Source organism: Pongo abelii, chromosome 14, assembly GCF_028885655.2.
Source record: "Pongo abelii isolate AG06213 chromosome 14, NHGRI_mPonAbe1-v2.0_pri, whole genome shotgun sequence".
Classification (NCBI taxonomy): Eukaryota; Metazoa; Chordata; class Mammalia; order Primates; family Hominidae; genus Pongo; species Pongo abelii.
The window spans coordinates 35,029,452-35,050,560 of NC_071999.2; the positions used below are offsets into that span (position 1 = coordinate 35,029,452).

At 45.2% G+C, this 21,109-nt stretch overlaps 1 long non-coding RNA gene across 1 annotated transcript; it reads right to left on the reverse strand.

The window, feature by feature from the left end:
• Nucleotides 1-16,309: 16,309 nt before the first annotated feature.
• LOC129049467 (uncharacterized) lies at nt 16,310-20,889 on the reverse strand. The gene is made up of 2 exons (XR_008512567.2): nt 18,278-20,889; nt 16,310-17,478 (listed from the first exon to the last, which is right to left on the reverse strand). It is a non-coding gene; the product is annotated as an uncharacterized LOC129049467 (long non-coding RNA).
• Nucleotides 20,890-21,109: the final 220 nt, after the last annotated feature.

Here is a 21,109-nt window from a genome sequence, read left to right on the forward strand (position 1 = left end):
AGACTGTGCCACTGTATTCCAGCCTAGGCAACAGAGCAAGACTCCATCTCAAAAACAAAAAACAAAACAACTACAACAACAACAAAAAACTAGCCAACTAGGGGACTTAAATATTGAAGCTGGAGTCAAACCAGTCCGAGCTCTGGGGCTCCACTGTGCATTCTTAACTTACCTTGCTTTCAATGTTCTCTTCCCAGAGTTCTCAATTCATCTAAATGGCCAGGATAACCAATCAGCCTATGAGAGCTCCTAAATCTCTAGCTATTCCCTTCCAGCTGGGACCCCTCATTAGCAGTCATTGCTTTTTGCTTATCCTATTGGCTCCCATAAACCTCCTGGAAAGGGACTTCTTAGAAATCTGCCATGCCCAAATTTCTTTCTCCCAAAAGGGGGAAATAATGCTTGAGTTATCCTCACCAGGAGATTTTGCCACAGAAATGGCTTTTACCCAAATTGGCATCTTTTCAGTGAGCCTTAACAATGCTACCCAACCTGCTCTCCAAGAGCCACTGGAGAGTCTTTGGGCACAATCCAAACAGGTGGTGACCCCTCAGATTATGATGATAGTTGCGGGCACTCTGAAGGATGCAATTTACCCGGAGGAGTTAAGCCTAGTGAAGGAGCTAGGTTAGGAGGGCTTCCGGAGTCTTGGTTTGGATTAGGCCTTGCTTGGAATACATATATAATCAGAAGCCTTTCTCACATTATCAGCAGAATTTCCCAACCCACCACCTGAGCCATCAGGGTACAACAGAGGTCCCTAGATTCCCCTCACTTGGGTGGTCCTAGACAACTGCATTGCTTTAGTCTAGCACCTTGTTGCACAGTGTGGTGTTTGTGCTGTTGCTAACATTTCCTGCTGCACGTGGGTAAATACTTCCAGTCAGGTTGAAATAGAGACATCTAAGATCCTAAAGCTGGCCAAGTCTCTGAAAGGTACATCTTCAGAAAGCCTCTTGGCTGGACTTACTGGAGTAAGTTTCCAATTTCCAGATATTTTCAGCTGGCTCCTCCCATTATAGGATTTCTTTTGCCCTGTGAGTCTTAATGACCCTTCACATATTTGGGCTAAGCATTTGGCTCCTCTTTAAAATTGTTCTGGCCTGTTTTAACAGAAGTCTTCAAGTGACTGCCACCAGAATCATGCTGATCCAACATCTTGATACTCTAAACTCACTCCAGCCGCAAACTGGAACCAACTTAACCCAAGACACTTTGATTCAAACTTAACAGGTACTTGAGGGCCTCTCATAAGTAAATGGCTCTAGTTGCTCAGTTGGCTACTTGCCCTGCCACTAGGATCCCTGCACAGGACTAGACGAACCTGGAGTAGACAGCCAACCATCCTGGTGCTATGATGGAATGCAGCCAACCTATCATCAGTGCTGTCTGCAAACAGGTTTCAGTTGAGAGGGGGAATGTGAATAAATGTGAACCTGAAAGAGCCAGTTCTTCAAGATGGATTCCATGTGACTAACTGGGCCTAAATTTTACATCAAGTCATTTGGGGACTACAGGTCACACATGTACTTGGAGTTCCCCCAAAAATCCACACTGCAGTTTAACTTTGGGACTCTCAGAGCTCACCTGCACAAACCAATCAGAGCTCACTTATTAACTTATCAGGGCTCAACCATATCGACCCATCAGGGATCAGCTGTATCAGCCAGTCAGAACTCAGCTGCATCAACCAATCAAAACTAAATAAACAACTATGAATCCTTCATTTGCACAAATGGGCCTGATTAGGAACCTGGGTGGGAACTTCTCAACTATAAAACCTGAACCCTCCCTTTGATCTCTGGAATGCACTTTTGTTTTACAGGGAAACCTGCATCTCTCCAGTTTACAAACTGTTCACTGGAATAAAGTCTCTTTGCCCCAAATTCCTTTTCAGAGAACTTTTGTTCACAGGGCTGTCACATGTCCTGCCTGTCACTGGCCACTGGACTTCCTGTGGTCTCACTAGCCCTGCCAAGTGAGGCCAAGACTGGTCAAGCTTCCTCATGGGGTGCCTTTCAAGTCCTCCTTCTGCTCACATGAAGCAGCCCACTTTGTATTTTAAGGCATGTCTCAGCCTGCCTAAAAGCACAGCCCTTTCCATTTCATATTTTAGTTGATGATGCATCCAGAAAAGCAATTTGGGACTCAATTAAACATTTCATTTCTCTTTATCATATTTCTTTGTTGTTCTCTCACTTCAGGTTCTTGTCTCAGTAAGGACCAGGTGCTGGGTAATGTTCAAGTGTGATACCAGGAGGGAGGTTGACTTGGGAGGTGAGAGAACCAACCTACAATTAAAGCGTCATGTGCTAAGTCCACCATGATGTGCTTCTCTCCTCTGCTGCCATATTATTCATCCCTCCCCAGCCAGGAGGTCAGAAGAATTTGCTAGTGACAGTGAGATCCTCGGTCATAGAGATAAATTATTGTTTTAGGCAGTGACTTCATAGCGGGCCAGAGGGGAAAGATAATAGTAAATATTCCTTTCGGATCAGCCACATTCGTCTTGTATTTGGTAAACTGGAATTGGCCAATTGCAATGATTGAATCGTGTCCCCCAAAAAGGTATGTCCAAATGCTAATCTCCAGTATTTGTGAATGTGTCCCTTTTTGGAAACTGGGTTTTTGCAGGTGTAATTAAGCTGAAGATCTTGAGATGAGGTCATCTGGTGCCCTTATAAGAGAAAGGAGAAATTTGAGATACAGAGACATGGAAGAGAGAGCCCCGAGGGGAAGGCCACATGGGCATGAAGGCAGAGACAAGCCAAGGTATGCCTGGAGCCACTAGAAGTTAAGAGAAATGCATGGAACAGATTCTCCCTCAGAGCATCCAGAAGGAAACAACTTTACCAATGACTCTTTGATTTCAGACTTCTAGCCTCCAGAGCTGTAAGAGAATAAATTCTGTTGCTTTGTTGTCATATTTAAAAGCAGCCCTGAGAAACTAATACAGTACCCTCCTGGGACTCCAGGACCTGTCTTGGAGAAGGCCCTTGACTGAGGTCAACAGACCAGGTTCCAGGCCCATCCTCCACAGACTATATCAAAGAGAATTTTATGCCAAATCCTAACCCATAAAAGCAGTCAAAGTGAAGTTTAGGTGCTTGAAGCATGGTGGCAGAGCTCTCCCTGGCAGCCCAGGCTGAAAAGCCTCAAACCCCATCCTCCCAGTCTCACACTCCCCATAACTACCACCAAAGACACGCTCTTGCCTGAGGCACCTCCACAAATCTTGGGGACCCCCAAGAAAGCCTGAAGTTACAGGTGCTGACATGCAGCCACTGCACCTGCCCTGACATTGGGCAGATGGAGCCCTGATGCTCAGATCCACCAGTGATGACAGAATGGCCTCAGACAAGTAGTTGCCTCTCTGAGCCTCAGTCTTCTCACCTATAAGATGGGAATCCTGGTCTGCTATGGACTAAATTGTGTCCTCCCAAGATTCATATGTTGAAGCGCTAATCCACAGTGTGACTTTTTCTGGAGATAGTGTCTCTAGGAGATAATTAAGGTTAAACGAAGTCACAGGGTGGGACTCTAATCTGATAGGAGTGTGGCTTTATAAGAAGAGGAAGAGAACTTTCTCTTTTTCTTTTTCTCTCCCTACCTTGTGAGGACACAGCAAGAAGGTGGCTGCCTGCAAGTCAGGAAGAGAGCCCTCACCAGAATACAACCATGCTGGCTCCCTGATCTCAGACTTCCAGCCTCCAGAACTCTGAGAAGCAAATTTCTGTTGTTTAAACCCACCTACTAGCTTATGTTTATTTGTCATGGCAGCACAAGCTGACTAACGCACCATCTCACTCGGTTACTTGGAGGATTAAATGAGAAATACAGCTACCTGCAGCAACCCATAGTAGGCACTGGGTAACCAAGATAAGGTAACCTCCTGTGTCCCCTTTTCTTTGCTCCCAGCCCTCCCCTATCTCATCTGAAAGACACTTCATCATTTGGCCTTGACACACCTGTTCAGCTTCACCTTCTGCCACTCCACTCCATGCATGCTTATAATAAATGAATGCAGCCATGACTTTGCACAAGCAGGTCCTTCTGCTTAGATCACCTCTCCCTTTACTTTCTTTCTACACACCAGACACATGTGCATGCATACATATACACACCCTCCACATCCTCCTGACAGACTTCTACTTATCTTTCAAGACTGTCTCAAACAACACAGCAGAGTTGCTCTATATCTTCCCCCCATGCATCGAGGCTGCGTGTCCATACCTCTCTGCCCATTAGCCACACTAACCTGTGCATATGTTGAGAACATGCCTGCGGCAGGCCCTGTGGACAGGTGCTCTGGGGTAGCCATGGTCCTCCCTTGCTCTCAGAGCTTGGTCCTTTGTAGCAATGAATCATGCCTGCCCTGAATCCTTGCAGCAATTTCCTTCCCTCGGCCAGGTGTTCGTCCAGGGTGTTATGTGACCTGATATGGCCAGTGAGCTGGAAGAGGAGGCCAGCTTTTGCCTGGGAGATGGATGTTTTCACATGCGAGTGAGATGCTCAACCCTGCAGGGGTCATCTTGCCACAGTGAGTGACCCAAAGAGTCTCAGAGACACCAATACATTGTTGAACTGCTGACACAATTGTGGAATCCCTTACCGCCATGCTTCTTGTTAAGTTAGGTGATAAATATCTATATTATTTAAGTCATTGTAAATTAGAAAGTCTGTTAAACACAGTGCCCACCTCACATTACTGTTATGGAGATGATTGAGTGAGGCTGTGGCCCTGACCGAGTGAATTCTGATTGCTGAGTGCCGAGAAAAAGTGCCAAGGCTGGGCTGACCAGAACAGCTCTGGACTGCTTCACAGGACACATCTGTGACAGAATGGCCTAACATTTCATCATTATGCTAACCCTCACGAAGATCTGTAAAGTACGTAGTGTGTGAGGGTGGCCATGTTTGACCTGAGTCAAGGATTCCTAACTTAACTAGAAGGTAACTCCATGTTTTATTCAGTTTGGGCTGTTATAACAAAGTACCATAAACTGGGTGGTTTACAAACAACATAAATCTATTTCCCACAGTGCTAGAGGGTAGAAGTCTGAGATCAGGGCACCTGCATGGGGCTGTCTTCTGGGTTGTAGACAGCTGATGTGATTTGGTTGTGTCCTCACCCAAATCTCATCTTGAATTGTAGTTCCCATAATCCCCACATGTCATGGGAGGGACACTATGGGAGGTAATTGAATCATAGGGGCAGTTACCTCCATGCTGTTCTCATGATAGTGAGTGAGTTCTCATGAGATCTGCTGGCTTTATAAGAGGCTTTTCTGCCTTTGCTTGGCAGTTCTTCTTCCTGCCGCCATGTGAAGAAGGATGTGTTTGCTTTCCCTCCCACCATGATTGTAAGTCTCCTAAGGCCTCCCCAGCCATGCTGAATGTGAGTCAATTAAACCTCTTTCCTTTATAAATTAACCAGTCTTGGGTATGTCTTTATCAACAACTTGAGAATGAACTAATACAACAGCCATCTTCTCCTTGTCTCCTCATATGGCAGAAAGAGGGCAAGGGAGTTCTCTGGGGTCCCTTTTATAAGGACATTAACCCCATTCAAGAAGGCTCCACCCTCATGACCTAATCACCTCCAAAAGCCCCACCTCCTAACATCATCACACTGGGGGTTAGAATTTCAACACATGAATTCTGGGGCAGGGGACAGGACACATGTATTCAGTTCATAGCACCTCATGAAGGTATGTCTCTTCTAATGTTACTTACTATTCTCCTCCCTTGCTCTCTTTTTATTCTTTTATTTTTATTTTTATGTTTTTGAGACAGAGTCTTGCTCTGTTGCCCAGGCTGGAGTGCAGTGGCACAATCTCGGCTCACTGCAAGCTCCACCTCCCAGGTTCAGGTGATTCACCTGCCTCCGCCTCCCAAGTAGCTGGGATTACAGGCACCTGCCACCACGCCCAACTAATTTTTGTATTCTTAGTAGAGATGGGGTTTCACCATGTTGGCCAGGCTAGTCTTGAACTCCTGACCTCAAGTGATCTGCCCACCTTGGCCTTCCAAAGTGCTGGGATTACAGGTGTGAGCCACCACACCTGGCTGCTCTCTTTTTATTAAACCCAAAACACCTTTAAAAAATGGACATCAGAATGTAATGTTGAGCGCCAAAAGATGGGAAAAAAAGTGTTTTTCCTACTCTCACTCACTATTCAATGCAATTCTGACACCAGATGTGTAGAGTCTTTTTCCCCCCACATAACAAGAATCAGTTCTGCAGTGGACAGCAGCCGACTGTTCTATAATTCAATTCAATTCTGATCCTATCTACCTGGAGATAGCGTGTGATCCCACAGGTTGAGGGCTCAGTCCCACAGGACTGCCCCCACTTCAGATGCCAACCGCAAGCCCAAGTTATGGCCTGAGCTTCCGATGGACCAGCTATAGATTCTACAAGTCAGGGTTCCCAACACTCCCTCCTTGGGTTTGACTAATTTGCTAGAATGATTCGCAGGACCCAGGGAAACACTTTACTTATGTTTACTTATTTATTTTAAAGGATGTTACAAAGGCTACAGATGAACAGCCAGGTGGAGAGATGCACAGGGCAAGGCAATGCAGGAAGAGCTCAGAGCCTCTGGGCCACCGTCCCCCCAGGAGCCTTCATGTGTTCAGCTCTCTAGAAGCTCCCTAAATTCAATCCTTCTTGGTTTTTCTGGAGACTTCATTACATGGACAAGATTGACTACAACATCATTAGTTGGTGATCAATTCAGTTCCTCCCTGCCCCAGAGATTGAGGGCATGGCTGAGAGCCCCAACCCTCTAATCCTGCCTTGCTCTTTCTAGTGATCAGCCCCATCCTGAGGCTACCTGGGGACCCCAGCCACCAGTCATCTCACTAGCATACAAAAGACACTCTTACCACTCCAGAGATTCTAGGGTTTTTAGGAATTATATGTCAGAAAATGGGAGATGAAGACCAAACATATATTTCAGAATATCACAGGTGCCCTCCAAGTCCCAAGGCTCCAGTCAATGAGGCTATTTCCAGGTGAGGATTGGGCCTCCCTGCAAAGGGGTCAAGGTACTCACAGGTTACTGGATAAGTGCCCACTTGCCCCCCAAGGGCTCCTGACTTCCTCCTGTGAACATAATTCTACTCTTGTCTAATGATAAGGGAATCAATCGTGCATAAATGTGCATTGGGTAACATGCGGCCGTGGGTGAGCACTGGACTGACAGTCATGAGCCCTAGGCTTGGTTGTTGTTTTATCACTAATAAACCGGGTCACTTTGGGAGGGTCCCATAGTGTCCCTGAAGCCCCTTCCTTCACTATAAAGTAATAGTCATATAACCACTAGTATCCTGCGAATTTGAAACTGACTCCATCATTTGCTGTAACTTTGAGCTAGTTATAACTTCTTTTTTTTTTTTTTGTGAGATGGAGTTTCGCTCTGGTTGTCCAAGCTTGAGTGCAATGGCATGATCTCGGCTCACGGCAACCTCAGCCTCCTGGATTCAAGAGATTCTCCTGCCTCAGCCTCTTGAGTAGCTGGGATTACAGGAGTGCACCACCACGCCCGGCCAATTTTTTGTATTTTCAGTAGCAATGAGGTTTCACCATGTTACCTATGGCTGAACTCCTGACCTCAGGTTATCTGCCCGCCTCAGCCTCCCAAAGTGCTAGGACTACAGGTGTGAGCCATCGCGCCTGGCCTATATCTTTAATCTCCCAAAGCTTCCATTTTTCTTACATGTAAAGTAGGCGTGATCATAATCCTGACTTTGTAAGGTTTAGAAATAACTTATATAAATCATTAGCATTGGGCTATCCATGAAACAGGCAGTTAAATAGCACAAATTGTCATCACTTCTAGTTGTGGGTCTTAGCCTTGTGACGAAATTGTGAAACAGGCCACTACTATCACTTTTAGACTCAAGGATCACAGATGCCTTGCTCAGTGGGGCTGGAGAAGCAAACCAGTGATAAATTTGGTGCTGAGCTCGTGCAGCAAGACCCAGACCCCATGCTGCTGTCCAGACCAATGTCCCCTCCTGGCAAAGTGAGTTTTAAAAAGACATCCAGGTTGGAGCCATAATTAGAAATGACTGAGAGCCTTAAGCGAAAACAGCAAGCTTTTACTAATCAATAACAGTCATTTCTTTCAGAGAGAAAAGACAGATTTCAAAAGACATTGGAATTGGAAATGCATCCAGGATCCTCAGCCTGAGTGCTCAGAAGGTGTGGAAGCGTAGCCTAACATTCCGAACTGGAAGCCGTCCCTCCCTGCCAAGCAAGGTCACCACCAGGGAACTCCTCCCAACCTCCAACAACCCCCTCATTGGGAACCCTTAGCCTCTGCCCAGACACCCCAGGCCCAGTTTTCTCAAGGAGACTTCTGGCATTTTGAAAGCAAACCATCTTTCACTTTTCTCTTCTGGATGAAAACTCCGATTTTTTTAAAAAGCTCCTTTTAAAGAGATTTCCACTGTGAACATCCTTAAGCCTGCACAAACGCACTCATCTGGCCAGTTGCTGTTCAGTAGAACACTGCCAGAGACAACACTCACCACTCCTCCACCTCTTGTCCTGTCTCCCTCCTCCCCCCACATTAGGTTGGGGCTGCATGACTAGTGCGGCCAAAGAAATCTGAGCAGCAGCTTCGGGCTTCCACCCAGGCTGAGGTCATTAAGAGCTAGTGTGGCTCCTCCATCTCTTTCTTTCCCTGTCCCGGAGGCCTCCATCTCTCTCATCCTCTACAGAGGAGTAGCTGCAAGAAAGCAGAGAGCCACCTAACCCACATCAGGCTTTGAGAGTGAGATCTAAACCTGAGACTTGAAGGTTTGTCTACTGTGGCTCCTACCATTAGTATCCGAACTAATAATATAGGGTCAGTTTTCAGACAGCCCCTTTCACATTCTCAGAAGCAGATGCAATTTTCTACCCCGTGCTCACGTCTCAAGCTTGTTTGGAGCCTCCACTGTGTGCCAGGCACTACTGGGATGGGGATTAAGAAGGTGAGTAAATCCCTCCCCAACCTTCCCTAAAGGATTGTGCCATCTATTAGAGCAAGACAGACACATAATGAGCTCACACTCCCGGACAGATCTGTCTTGATGGTGTGGGCAAAGTGCTGATCTCTGAGGAACTGTCTCCCGGCTCGCGTTTCAGCAAATCCAGAGTAATCACGGGCGCTAACAGGAAATGTTAGTATTAGAGAGTGTACGTTCTTTGGTCAGGCATATTTTATTGAATCACATTCAATTAGGCTATTAATGGATTCTTAATTCTTTATTTAACGAGCACATACTGACTCAGGCACATTCCTAGTGGAGATAGACCTCACCCCAGGAAAGACACAGTCAAGGAAAAGTTCAATAAGCAAATAAACTTCACAGGAAAGTGTTTGTTCTCTCAAGTTATTAAATAAAAAACAAAGCAGGCTTGAGGGGTCATTTGATATCTACTAGGTTGTTAAAAAAAAAAAAAGTGTTTGTATAAAACATCTGTATTAGTTTGCTAGGGCTTCCATAACAAAATACCACAAACTGAGTGGCTTAAACAAGAGAAATTTATTGTCTCACAATTCTGGAGGCCAGAAGCCCAAGATCAAGGTGAGGGCAGGGCTGGTTTCTTCTGAGGACTGAGGCAACCTCAGCCCCAGGCCTCTGTCTCCAGCTACTGTGGCTTCACGGGCAGTCTCTGTGCTCCTCAGTTTATGGATGCTTCACCCCATCTCTGCCTTCATCTGCATGTAGTGCCCTCCCTGTCTGTGCACTTGTCTCTGTGTCCAAATTTCCCTTTTTGTAAGGACAACAATCATATTGGATTAGGGCCCACCCTAATGATCTCGTCTTAATTTGGTCATCTGCAAAAACCTTATTTCCAAATAAGGTCACATTGAAAAGTTCTCGTGGTTTAAGCTTCAACATCTTTAGAAGACACAATCAAATCCTAACAATACCGGCTCTGGCAATACTGAGGTGAGACTGGTCTGCTCACACAATGATGTCTGTAGCCATAAAAATAGCTGTAAAATGTTAGGGAAGCAATATGGTAATGCACAGCAGTAACTATCAAGATGAATAGCCTTTGGCCGAGAGGCCCCACTCCCAGGGATGTATCTCACACCTGCCGTGCAGGTCAAATCAGGATGTTAGTCTCCCCAGGGGTACACAGCAGTGAGTGGAAAGGACTCAGTGCTGTGGGTTACAAACATTTTTCTACACCCATCATTTTAATCATATTTCAATATATGTATATTTTATAGTCACAATTTATAGGCCTCCAATGTGCATTTTCTATTGCTACTAGAACTTTGGTGGGAAAGTTTGAAAAGATCTGTCTTCGGGAAATAATTCAACATAAGCCAAAATCTCCAGATACAAAGATGATTACTGCAGCATTATTGCTATTCCCAAACTAGAAACAAGGACCCATTCCAGCTATTATTTGCCAAGCACCTTCTGTCTGTCAGGCATTGTGCTAGGGCCTGGGGATGCAGTGGTAAAACGTCATTCCTAGTCCCTATTTGCAAAGAGTCTGTGGCTTCCCAATGATGAATATTTTAATACATTATATTCTTAATATATTAATGTAACATGCAAGCATTAAATGGTAGCTAAGAAAAATGTAAATAACATTTAAAATTCATAAAGATTTAATTGAAGATGGCATATTATACTATAACTATTTGAAATATACATGCTTCTTGACTTTTGTCTGTTTTGTTCACTTCTGTATCCCTGATGCCGAGAACAATACCTGGCATGTAGTAAGCGCTTAATAAGAATTTGGTATTGACCAACATGGTGAAACCCCATCTCTACTAAAAATACAAAAATTAGCTGGGCATGGTGGCGCATGCCTGTAATCCCAGCTACTCAGGAGGCTGAGGCAGGAGAATCACTTGAACCTGGGAAGCAGATGTTGCAGTGAGCCGAGGTCATGCCAGTGCACTCCAGCCTGAGCGACAGAGCGAGACTCTGTCTCAAAAAAAAAAGAAAAGAATTTGGTGAACTGAACTAATGTACTGAGGACTGGGAGGTTGTACGCAAAATAAAAATAATGAAAAGAAGCCATTGTTGTACTTGGGTCATAGAATCATGAGTATGTTTTCTTCCTTTTTTCCAGAAAAGAATTTTATGCAGCTGTTACTACAGTTTGTTCAAAATAAGACAATAATTAAAAAAAACACCTAGATATGTCTAGTATTCATATATCAAAGGAATGCAAATCTTGAAAAATTGGAAAATAAAAGCACTATAGCTTTAGGATTCCCCCCTCCACCCCCCACCACCTCCAGGAGGCGGCCTTTGCAGGGTGCAGAGGTTAACGTGAGAAGTAATGAGCCCAAGCTAAGGAAGTGTTGGGGTCTCAAGGAAGGGCTGATTCTCCAAACATTCTCTCATCTTGCATGCCCAATTTCTCTGCCCCAATTTTCCTAATGTTGCACTGCATTCTGCCCCACCTTTTTTTTCTTGCTCTTCTAAAAAAGGAGTGAGACTTGTTATCCCACGATGGAGTGACTTCCAGACAAGTTTAGAAAAGCCTGTCTTGAATAAGGAGCTGGTATGGTCAATTAGTTGTGACAGGAAGATGGCATTGCTAACTGTCCTGGCAAATGATATGCCTGCACAAATAAAAACCAAAATGAGACCGGGCGCAGTGGCTCACGCCTGTAATCCCAGCACTTTGGGAGGCTGAGGCAGGTGGATCACGAGGTCAGGATATCGAGACCATCCTGGCTAACACGGTGAAACCCCGTCTCTACTAAAAATCTAAAAAAAATTACCCGGGCATGGTGGCGGGTGCCTGTAGTCCCAGCTACTCGGGACGCTGAGGCAGAAGAATGGCGTGAACCCAGGAGGTGGAGCTCGCAGTGAGCCGAGATCGCACCACTGCCCTCCAGCCTGGGCGACAGAGTGAGACTCCATCTCAAAAAAAAAAAAAAGAACTCTCAAAGTCCCATTGTCCCTCCCCAGTCAGTCAAATGGCCCAAGTCAGAAAGCTGGTGGTTCTCCTGGACAGCTTCCTCACTCCCTTCTGCCTGCCAACATACACATAACCAATCCTTCCCCTTGCCTTCCAGATTCTGCCTAAAAGGATATGTCCACTTTCTTCCACTCTTTTCACTCTACACCATCACCTGAATCCAAATAGCCCCAGAAACTCTCACCTGGATTTCTGCAACACCCGCTAACTGGTCTCACTGTTTCTACTATTGGCCTCTCTGATCCATTTGCTACACAATAGATAAGGATATAATTTTAAAAACACAATCTAGATTATGTCACTCTCCTGCTCCATGTCACTGCCTTCAGTGGTGTCCATCTCACTTGGGATAAAATACAAAATTCTTAACATGGATGCAAGGCACCTGTGTTCTGCCCCTGCCTGTCTCTCCAGCCCTTTTTCCTACAGAACTGCCCCTCATGCACTTCACTGGCTACACTGGCCTTTTCAGTCTCTCAAGTTGAGTCAGGCTCTCCTGTGCCTCTTCATAGAGGTTAGAAATCCCTGTTACACTTTCTAATAGGACTCGGGACTTTTATTTCATGCAGTTATCTAAATGCATAAATTTCTTGTTTGTGTGATTATTGGTTATTTGTTTAATATCTGTCTCTCCCTTAGCTTACAACCTCTATGAGGGCAGAGAACATGTCTGCTTTGTTCTCCATTGTATACCCACCCAATGCCTAGCAAGGTATCCGGCTCATGGTGAGCCCTCATCACATATTTGTCAAATGAATGATTAAGTGAACAAACCCAGATATCAGTTATATCACAAGAAATATTTCCTGGTTATGCCCTTAATCTGTTGCATCCAAATTTATTCAAGAGTTGCATGATGAAGAGCAAACAAAACACATAATTCTTTTGCTAACGTGGAGGATGCATTCCAAGGACATACTTCTTGGTTTGACAGTTCATTTCTAGAGGCAGAAATATTGCAGGCAATCAGATGTAGCCCAAGGCACCAGACAAGGGTTTATCTTGCAAACATCATGAAATACTTTATAAATTAGGCAATTTCAGGCTGCAAGGGATAAAGACATACTCAGCTTGTCTCAGTGGAGGTCTATCAGTTAGGATTCTTAATATTGCATGTGACAAAAGACCTAACTCAAGCTGCGTTAAACAACAAAGAGGATGTATTGGCTTCATAACTGAAAAGTCTAGACACAGGACGTCCTTCTTCAGAAAAAGACATGATTCTGTGGCCTACTGATGTACCAGGGGACAAGTTCCTCTCTGTGGTTTACTTGCCAGCCATGCATTTCTTTGACCTTAGGTTGCACAAGGTCATTCAGGTTCTCCTTCCATGGAAACAAAAGGGCTGCAGCCACCCCACCCTCTCATCCTGATACCCCCTGAGCTAGAGAAGAGGGCATCTTTCTTCCAGAATCTTCTGCAGTGAGTCTTAAACCTGACTGATGAGGAGAATCACATGACAAGCTGATTTCTAGAGTCCCATGCCAGCATCTCCACCCAAACTTGGTGTATCTGGTATATGGCCTGAGAATCTTCAATTCTTGAATATCCTTTACAGAAAACTCTAAAGGAGAAACCAAAATTGTCCCATAACTCCACCATTCAGATGACACTCACTGAAGTTCTCCACTAAAAGTAATCAATGCACAAAGCAGGAAAATCAAGCAGTACTGAATGAAAGGTAAGAACCTCTCTTCTCATCCTTCCCTCAAAGGTGCCACTGTTATCAGCTTCTTGTAGATTTTCCATTGAAAAAGAATTTGTGCATTTACCAAAGTATATGGTGTATCATTTTAAAAGTTGTGTGGAAAATGGATTACACCATTTATACTGTTCTGCTGCTTGATTTTTTCATTGCACAACATAACTCAGAGACTGCTCTATATCAGCAAATGGAGTTCCTACTAAATCTCTTTAAAAGATCTAAGAGTGTGCCACAGTTTATTTATTCAGGTTCCTATTGATGGACATTGAGGTTGTTTGCTATACAAATAATGCTGCCGTGGGCATACATTCTTGTCGACGTTGATACTCTTTTGTGGGAAATTTCAGAATCAGCTCCCATCGGCAGAATTGCTGGGTCAAAGGTTACTCATGTTTTAAAAATGTTAATGTATGTTGACAAAATTCCTTTAGTTGAAATTTATTAGTCTGGTCTCTATTACCATTTGGAACTTCACAAATTGTGCCCTTAATTACATGTGGGTGTCTTATGGCGGTATGGGATGGGGGCGCAGGGAATCTATGTTTTTAAAAGTTCATCATGTGATTCGGAAGCTCATGCAGGTGTGAGAGTCACTGCCCCACCTCGTCACACAGATGCCAAAATCCACCAAGGTTGCATTCACTGGCATCTGCTTCCATACTCTCATCAGCAATGGGCATCATGAAACTTTATAATTTTTGCTAATCAGATTCATGAAAAGTGGTCTGGCATTGTTCTGATTTGCGTCTCTTCTGAGGAAGGATGAGCGGCTCTTCATATGTTTCTTGGTCACTGGTATTTCTTTTCCATGTTCTGCCAGTTCAGATTCCTGGCCCAGCATTTATTGAGTTGTTTGTATATTTCTTATTTATAGATATTCGTTGCAAATTAAAGAAATTAGTGTGTCTTCCATCTATGTTCCAAATACTGTTTTCCCCTTGTTTATAATTTCTTCTGACTGATTCATGAGTTTGTTTGTTTGTTTAGCTTTACAGAAGGTTTTTGCTTCATTCTGTTTTAATATGGTGATATTTTAAAATCTTTGGTCTTTATGGTTTCTGGAGGAATCAAGTTTTTAAAACTCCCCAGGTGATTCTGACGAGTTTGAGAGTCACTGTCTTACAGGATATAAATAAGGAACAGAATACAGTCCCTACCCTTTGGGGTTTACAACTGCATGGGAGAAAGACGAGCTTGTACATAAAAGAGAACGAGGGATAAAGGGCACTGAGAAGTTTCAAATGAGCCATGCAGATTCTTGGCTTGGCATCAAGAGCCTGCCCACTCCACGCTCCTCTCCTCAAGCCACACAGTGGAGGGGAGGTGGCCAGGGCGGCAGCGCAGAACAGTGGAAGCGAAGCCTCCAGGCCCAGGAGCACAGGCTCCTGGTTTCAGAGTGCTCTTAAGAGGCCGTCGTCCCCCTCCTACCTCCAGGGCCCGGGAGGCCTGGCTGCAAGGGTGGCCCTGCCCTCTTCTGGACAAGCCATGAGGTAGAGTCCTTTCCTCCTCTATCTTACCCAACCTTAGACAATCAAGTAAACAAATAAAAGGAACACTTGGGTCAGTTTTTGCTTTGTTCCATTAGAAATTCTGAGAAAAGCTGGATTTCCATGGGCTTCAGTGGGGAGAGGAGAGCACAAAGTTTCATGGAGGGAACCAAAGAGAGTTCCAGCATGGGGCCTCTGGAGGGAAGGAACTGGTTCTTACTCAACCCTGTTTCCCTCACAGCTTCTAGAACAGGGTCCTAGATTAGATACACTGCGTCCTGAATGAATCAATCAATCAATGCGAATGTATTCGAGCTGGGCGTGGAAAGACTAAGGATAAGGACCATTTCTTTCTTTTCCTAGTGAACAAGAGTGCCTGACACACAGTAAGTGCCTAATAGTGTTGATGTTATCAGGGGAGGTGAGGATAATAGTGTGAGCAAAGGTGCAACATTAAGAACACGAAAATCACATTCACAGGACAGTGAGGGTAGCTTATTTAATGAAAGATTCTGTGAAGAAATTACACATAGAAAAACAAGTTGGGAGCCTCAAATGCCAGGTAAGGAAGGTGGAGTTCTATCTGTCTACAGGTAGAGTCACTGATGACTGTGTTTAGGCCACGACATCATTAAAATCAGTGTTTTAGGAAGACTTGTTTGGTGGCAAAAAGCAGGATGGATTAGAAGTTAGAAGGAAATTCAAAAACACATTTGCTCATTATCTTCTTCTTCAAAAAATGTAGTCATATTCAGTACATTAAAATAATCCAATAATATTGATTCATTATGGATCCAATAATAATATTTGATTATGAAACATAATAATAAACCCACCACCCCACATGAGACCTAGAGCCTTGCCAATACTACCAAAGATGCCTGTGCCTGATACCCTTTGGTTTGGGTGTGATTTCTACACAAATCCATTGGATTGACTTTCTACCCTCCATCTGATTCTAGTCTTCCTGAGGTCCAAGAACACCTTCCAATTCCAGCTCCATCATACCTGGAGTCCTCCCACCCCAGCATTCAGGATGCAATAGAGGTAAGATGAGAATGAGCATGTGATGATGAATAACAGATCACTCAGGATTTTGAAATTTATAAGTAAAATTATTTTCTATAGTTTTAATTATGGTGACTCATGCAATTTCGGTGTAATTAGCCTTTTATTCTTACTCATTTTAATTATGAAATAAATATGCAAATTTATGCTAATAGTATAGTTAAGCAAATTATCCATTGCATTTGAGGAAGCACTCAGGCAAATTTTAAAATGGGATCATAGTTCTGACAGTTACAGAAATGGACATAAAAACAACAGGCAGAGTTCCCTAAATACACAGTGAACATGGCCCTAGAGATAGAGCTTTCATGAACGTGTGCTGAGACGTTCTGAGAAATGAACGTTTTCCCGTCCGTTCCTGCTGGGCCTCCTGGATTCAGATCCGAGCCTGTATCTCTGGGTCTGCTTGTGTGCTAAAGCTCCCAAGGATATGAGCTGAGCCAGATCACCTTTATTCCCAGGGTTTCCAGAAACACAAGGGGCAGTGTGACTGTTGTCTGTCAGTTACCGCGTACTGCTTCTGTGCGCTGGTGTTCCGTAATCCCACTGAAGCTGCGATGCCTGCAGTCAAGACTCAACCAATGGTGGAGTCAAGAATCACCACCCAGCAACAAGAGTCATTGCAAAATAACTGAAGTTCCTTATATGCGTTCTTAAATGCTGAAACAGAGACACATGGCCCACAGAAATACCTCCTCAAATTTCTTTCCCTTTCCATCTATTGTCCTCATACTCCAGCACCTCTCTCCTCAAGATTTCCTGAAGAACTCCTCCCCAGCCATAGCCCAAGTAAGCAGAGAGGCATTCTGACCATGGCAGCCCCCTTCCCAGGGCAGCAGAGGGCGAGTCAGCTGAGATGCCAAGCCTTCTCTTATGGGCAGGGGAGCGAGGCCTGGGAACGCTCATGCACGACTCATTGTCACTGCATCCTCACTGTTGACTTTCATGGATGTGTCAGACCTCGAGCCTTGGCAGTGGAGAAACCAGGCATCTGCAGACAGAAGCCCAGCCATAGAATAGCAAGTCACACAGGCCTGTATTACCTCGCAATACAACACGTGTAAGTGGCTGTGGGACTCCCTGCACTCAGCACCAGTGATGAAATCTGTCAGCAGAGATGTAAAGAATCATGTGATCTGGCCGGGGGCGGTGGCTTATGCTTGTAATCCCAGGGCTTCAGGAGGCTGAGGCAGGAGAATTGCTTGAGGCTAGGAGTTTGAAACCAGCGTGGGCAACACAGTGAGATCCCATCTCTACAAAACATTTAAAAATTAGCATGACATGGTGGTGTACACCCGTAGTCCCAGTTACTCAGGAGGCTGAGGCAGGAGGATCACTTGAGCCTAGGAGTTCAAGGCTGCAGTGAGCCATGACAGCACCACTGCACTCCAGCCTGGGCAACAAAACAAGATCTTTTTTTTTTTTTTTTTTTAAAAAAGAAGCGGGGAATCATCAGATATAAATAAATGGTAAGGTTATAAACCCAAGCATCACCAGCAGCTACCACTTTTAATAAATCTGAGAAAAATATCCCCCTTTGCTGACTCAGAGCCACGCCCAGGTTGTTTTTAGCTGTGGCCACGTCTCCCAGCCACCCCCATTGCTGCCATCTCCAGGGTTGCGCCCCTCCCTCCTCACTGCGTCCTATTAAAACAACCGTCTATAAAGCCACAAAGTGAGGGCTCAGACTAAACCTTGAATACATCCTTGTAAATGCATGGGCTGGCCTCCAAGGCAGCCCTGTCCCCTGCTGTGACTCTGCTCACCCCGTAGCTCCTACCCTCTGCCGTGTTTCCCGGGTCCATTTTTGCAGCTGGCACAGAGAGCGGAAGCTCCAAGTGAGATGGGAAGGTCAAGGGGGCTGTGAAAAGAGACTCCCTCCTTCACACCTGAGGATCTGATCTTACCCAGATTGTTTTTTCCTTACAGAGAAACTCCTCTGGCCCAGTTTCCCATATTGATTTAATCAGCAGTCCTAACACAATTTCGGGACTGTCAAAACAAGACCCGCAGGCCTGACATAGACAATTAACATAAGTCAAGGCAACCTACCTGCCACTTCCCGTCTCTCCCCGATGTCTCGTCAGGATGTTAGCAAAGCCAGTCCCCGTTCTGGGCGGCAGTATCACCGGGAGCACACTGTTGAGCAGGGGACTCCTGACATGAAGCTGGAAGCTATAATTACCCAGTGTATAATTTGGTTGCTAAATGGATTGTTTACAAAGGTGTGCATTATGAAATCACAGGCATGGTACAGCAGAGAGGCAGGCCGGATCAGGGAGGAGGCAGGCAGTCATTAACTCCCCACCTCCCTCCAGGCTCCCCCCTGCCAACTGCCACCACCGCAGCAGACTCTGACCTCGCTGAGTCACCTGGGCCTCGTGTTCCATGACGTTCAGGAAATACCTGGCCTTCCTCCCTCAGGTTTCATCTGGTAATAACTCCCAGCAGAAGCAGGCTCACCTTGGCACGGCACTGGGGATGGAGTTCTGATGTCACAGTCCCCTGGGGTTAGCCTGCAAGGGAAAGGAGCCCAGCGGAAAGCTTAGTGGCCCAAGAGGCCAGAAGGGGAGGTCAAAGTCACAGTTCATTCCAGGCAGGTGCTCCATGAGGGTCCCCACAAAGGGATCAGGCCTGGAGCATGGGGCGCATCATACGTCCACCCGCAGCTGAAGTAAGGAAATCGAAGACCATCTCATTAAATTTGCAGGCAACCATCTCATAAATTTGCAGGAGGGGAGAAGGGACATTGCCTTCTCCGCACAGTGGCTGAGATGTCAAAGAGTCTTTCTAAAATCAGAAAAATGACTTGTCAAAAACAAGCTGACATGCAATAAGGACAAGGAGAGGTGGCCCACTTGAAAATCTACAAAAAGCTAAGGACAAAAAATGTGAATAATGGGATAAACATACAAAAGCCCAGGAGATCAGATTATATCTCAGCTCAAATGTGCCTTTGTAATAAAATGCTATTGTAAAACAAAAGAGCATAAACTCTAACATAATTTATGTGCATTTATGTTAAAAGAATTTAAGAAATTAAGAATAAAAGCATTTACCAAGAAATAATCATTCTCGTGCTAACAATCCAAACTTTGGAAAGGCATGGGAGAATCAGACAGGGTCTGTGAACAGGAAACAAAAATGGCAAAGAGATGGAAAGTTCCAAGAGTGAAGAAACGGTAACTCATTCAAAAGCATTCAATGCATTCAAAGGTGTTCACGCTACACAAAGGCAGGTGCGAGGTGGTTCGGTCCTGAGAGCACACTCGCTGTTCTTGGGAATTCTAGGCAACATGGTGCTGATTTCTGTCTAACACGGGTCTTTCTGGACCTTATCTTAAGAATTTAGTTAATAAAGCACCGAGATAATATTAACAGAAGTTTCATTGGCAGAGTGGTCCCACTAGCCCTGCCAGAAACCCACAAAAACACTGGTGACTGGGCAGTCACAACCAACTCCCCTCTCTCTGTGACAGCAACACTAAGCAGACATTCATGGCACCCGCTGGACTGCAGCATGATGGAAAACCTGAGCACTCATATGACAAACAAGACGAAGTCCACTGCAGCCTCGCAGAAGTGAGTGGTAATAAAGGAAGCTACAAGAGTATACGGTAAATTCCAGCCAACATCGGGGGCCTTGAGGATGGACAGGACAACTCTCCACTTTGGCAGGAAGGCCAAACATGACTGGCAAGACCCTTTCATCTCCAGCAGCCACAGAGCAGCCTGAGATTGTCCAGAAGCCCAGAAGCTGCTCTGTCCAGGGACCTGCCCCGTCATCCTCCCAGGTGAAATGAAGGCCAAATAGCCCGAGAGATGGCCATGTAGTCCAGCCGCCAACCTCTTGGTCCATCTGGCCTGACTGCTGACCCTGAGCATTGGTCCGGAACCTCCCAGCCTGCCCCTGTTGAGTGAAGAGTTTGGGTCTAGTCCCTTCTCTCCATTGTCCTCACACAGCTTCTAAATTCCTGCCACGGAGTTGCAGGGGCCAGTCTCAAGCTACTGCTAAGACAGATGAGACCCTTGCTCCCTTGCCACCTGCAGGGTTCCCGCTGAACCTTGCTGCTTTGTCTCAGAGGATCCTGGGTCTGCACACGCGCAAACAGCAGCTGGACTTCGGCAGCTTCCATTATGAAGGGAGGAGCCACCAATAGGGAAGGAGGGGGCAGCACTGGTTCCTACATTCCAGAAAACATCAGAAACACGTGCCTGATGCACATGACTTCATCCGTCCTCTCTCCACCCACAGGAGAAGGGTTCCTAACACCAGCCACACTGAACAGATGAGGGAACTGAGGCACAGACTGCTCACAGGGAGCTTGGAAGGCCCAGGATTTCCTGCGGGCAGGCTGGCATGGGAGTCTGTGCTCTGAACCATGCTGCCTGCTGGCATCAGGTGAGCACGGCACTCATTGACTTCTGTTCAAACCTAAGGTGCTTCAGTGTGAATTCATTAATCTCTCCATTCATAAAAAAGTCAAAATAAATGAATAAAAACATTTATCAAGTACCTGACTTATGCCATTCATTTTGCTGGTAAGTGGAATCTTTTATGTGAAATGAATACCTTTTGAATGCCACTAGTTTTAATCCTCACAACCAATAAGGTAGGTAGTATTAATAATTTTCCCATTATTATTATTATTATTATTTGAGACAGAGTCTCCCTCTGTCATCTAGGTTGGAGTGCAGTGACACGATCACAACACACTGCAGCCTCAACCTCCTGTGCTCAAGGGATCCTCCTGCCTCAGTTTCTTGAGTAGCTGGGACCACAGGTGCATGCCGCAACATCTAGCTAGGTTTTCTGTTGTTGTTGTTGTTGTTTCTTGTTTTTTGTAGAGACAGGGTTTCACTATGTTATCCAGGCTGGTCTCA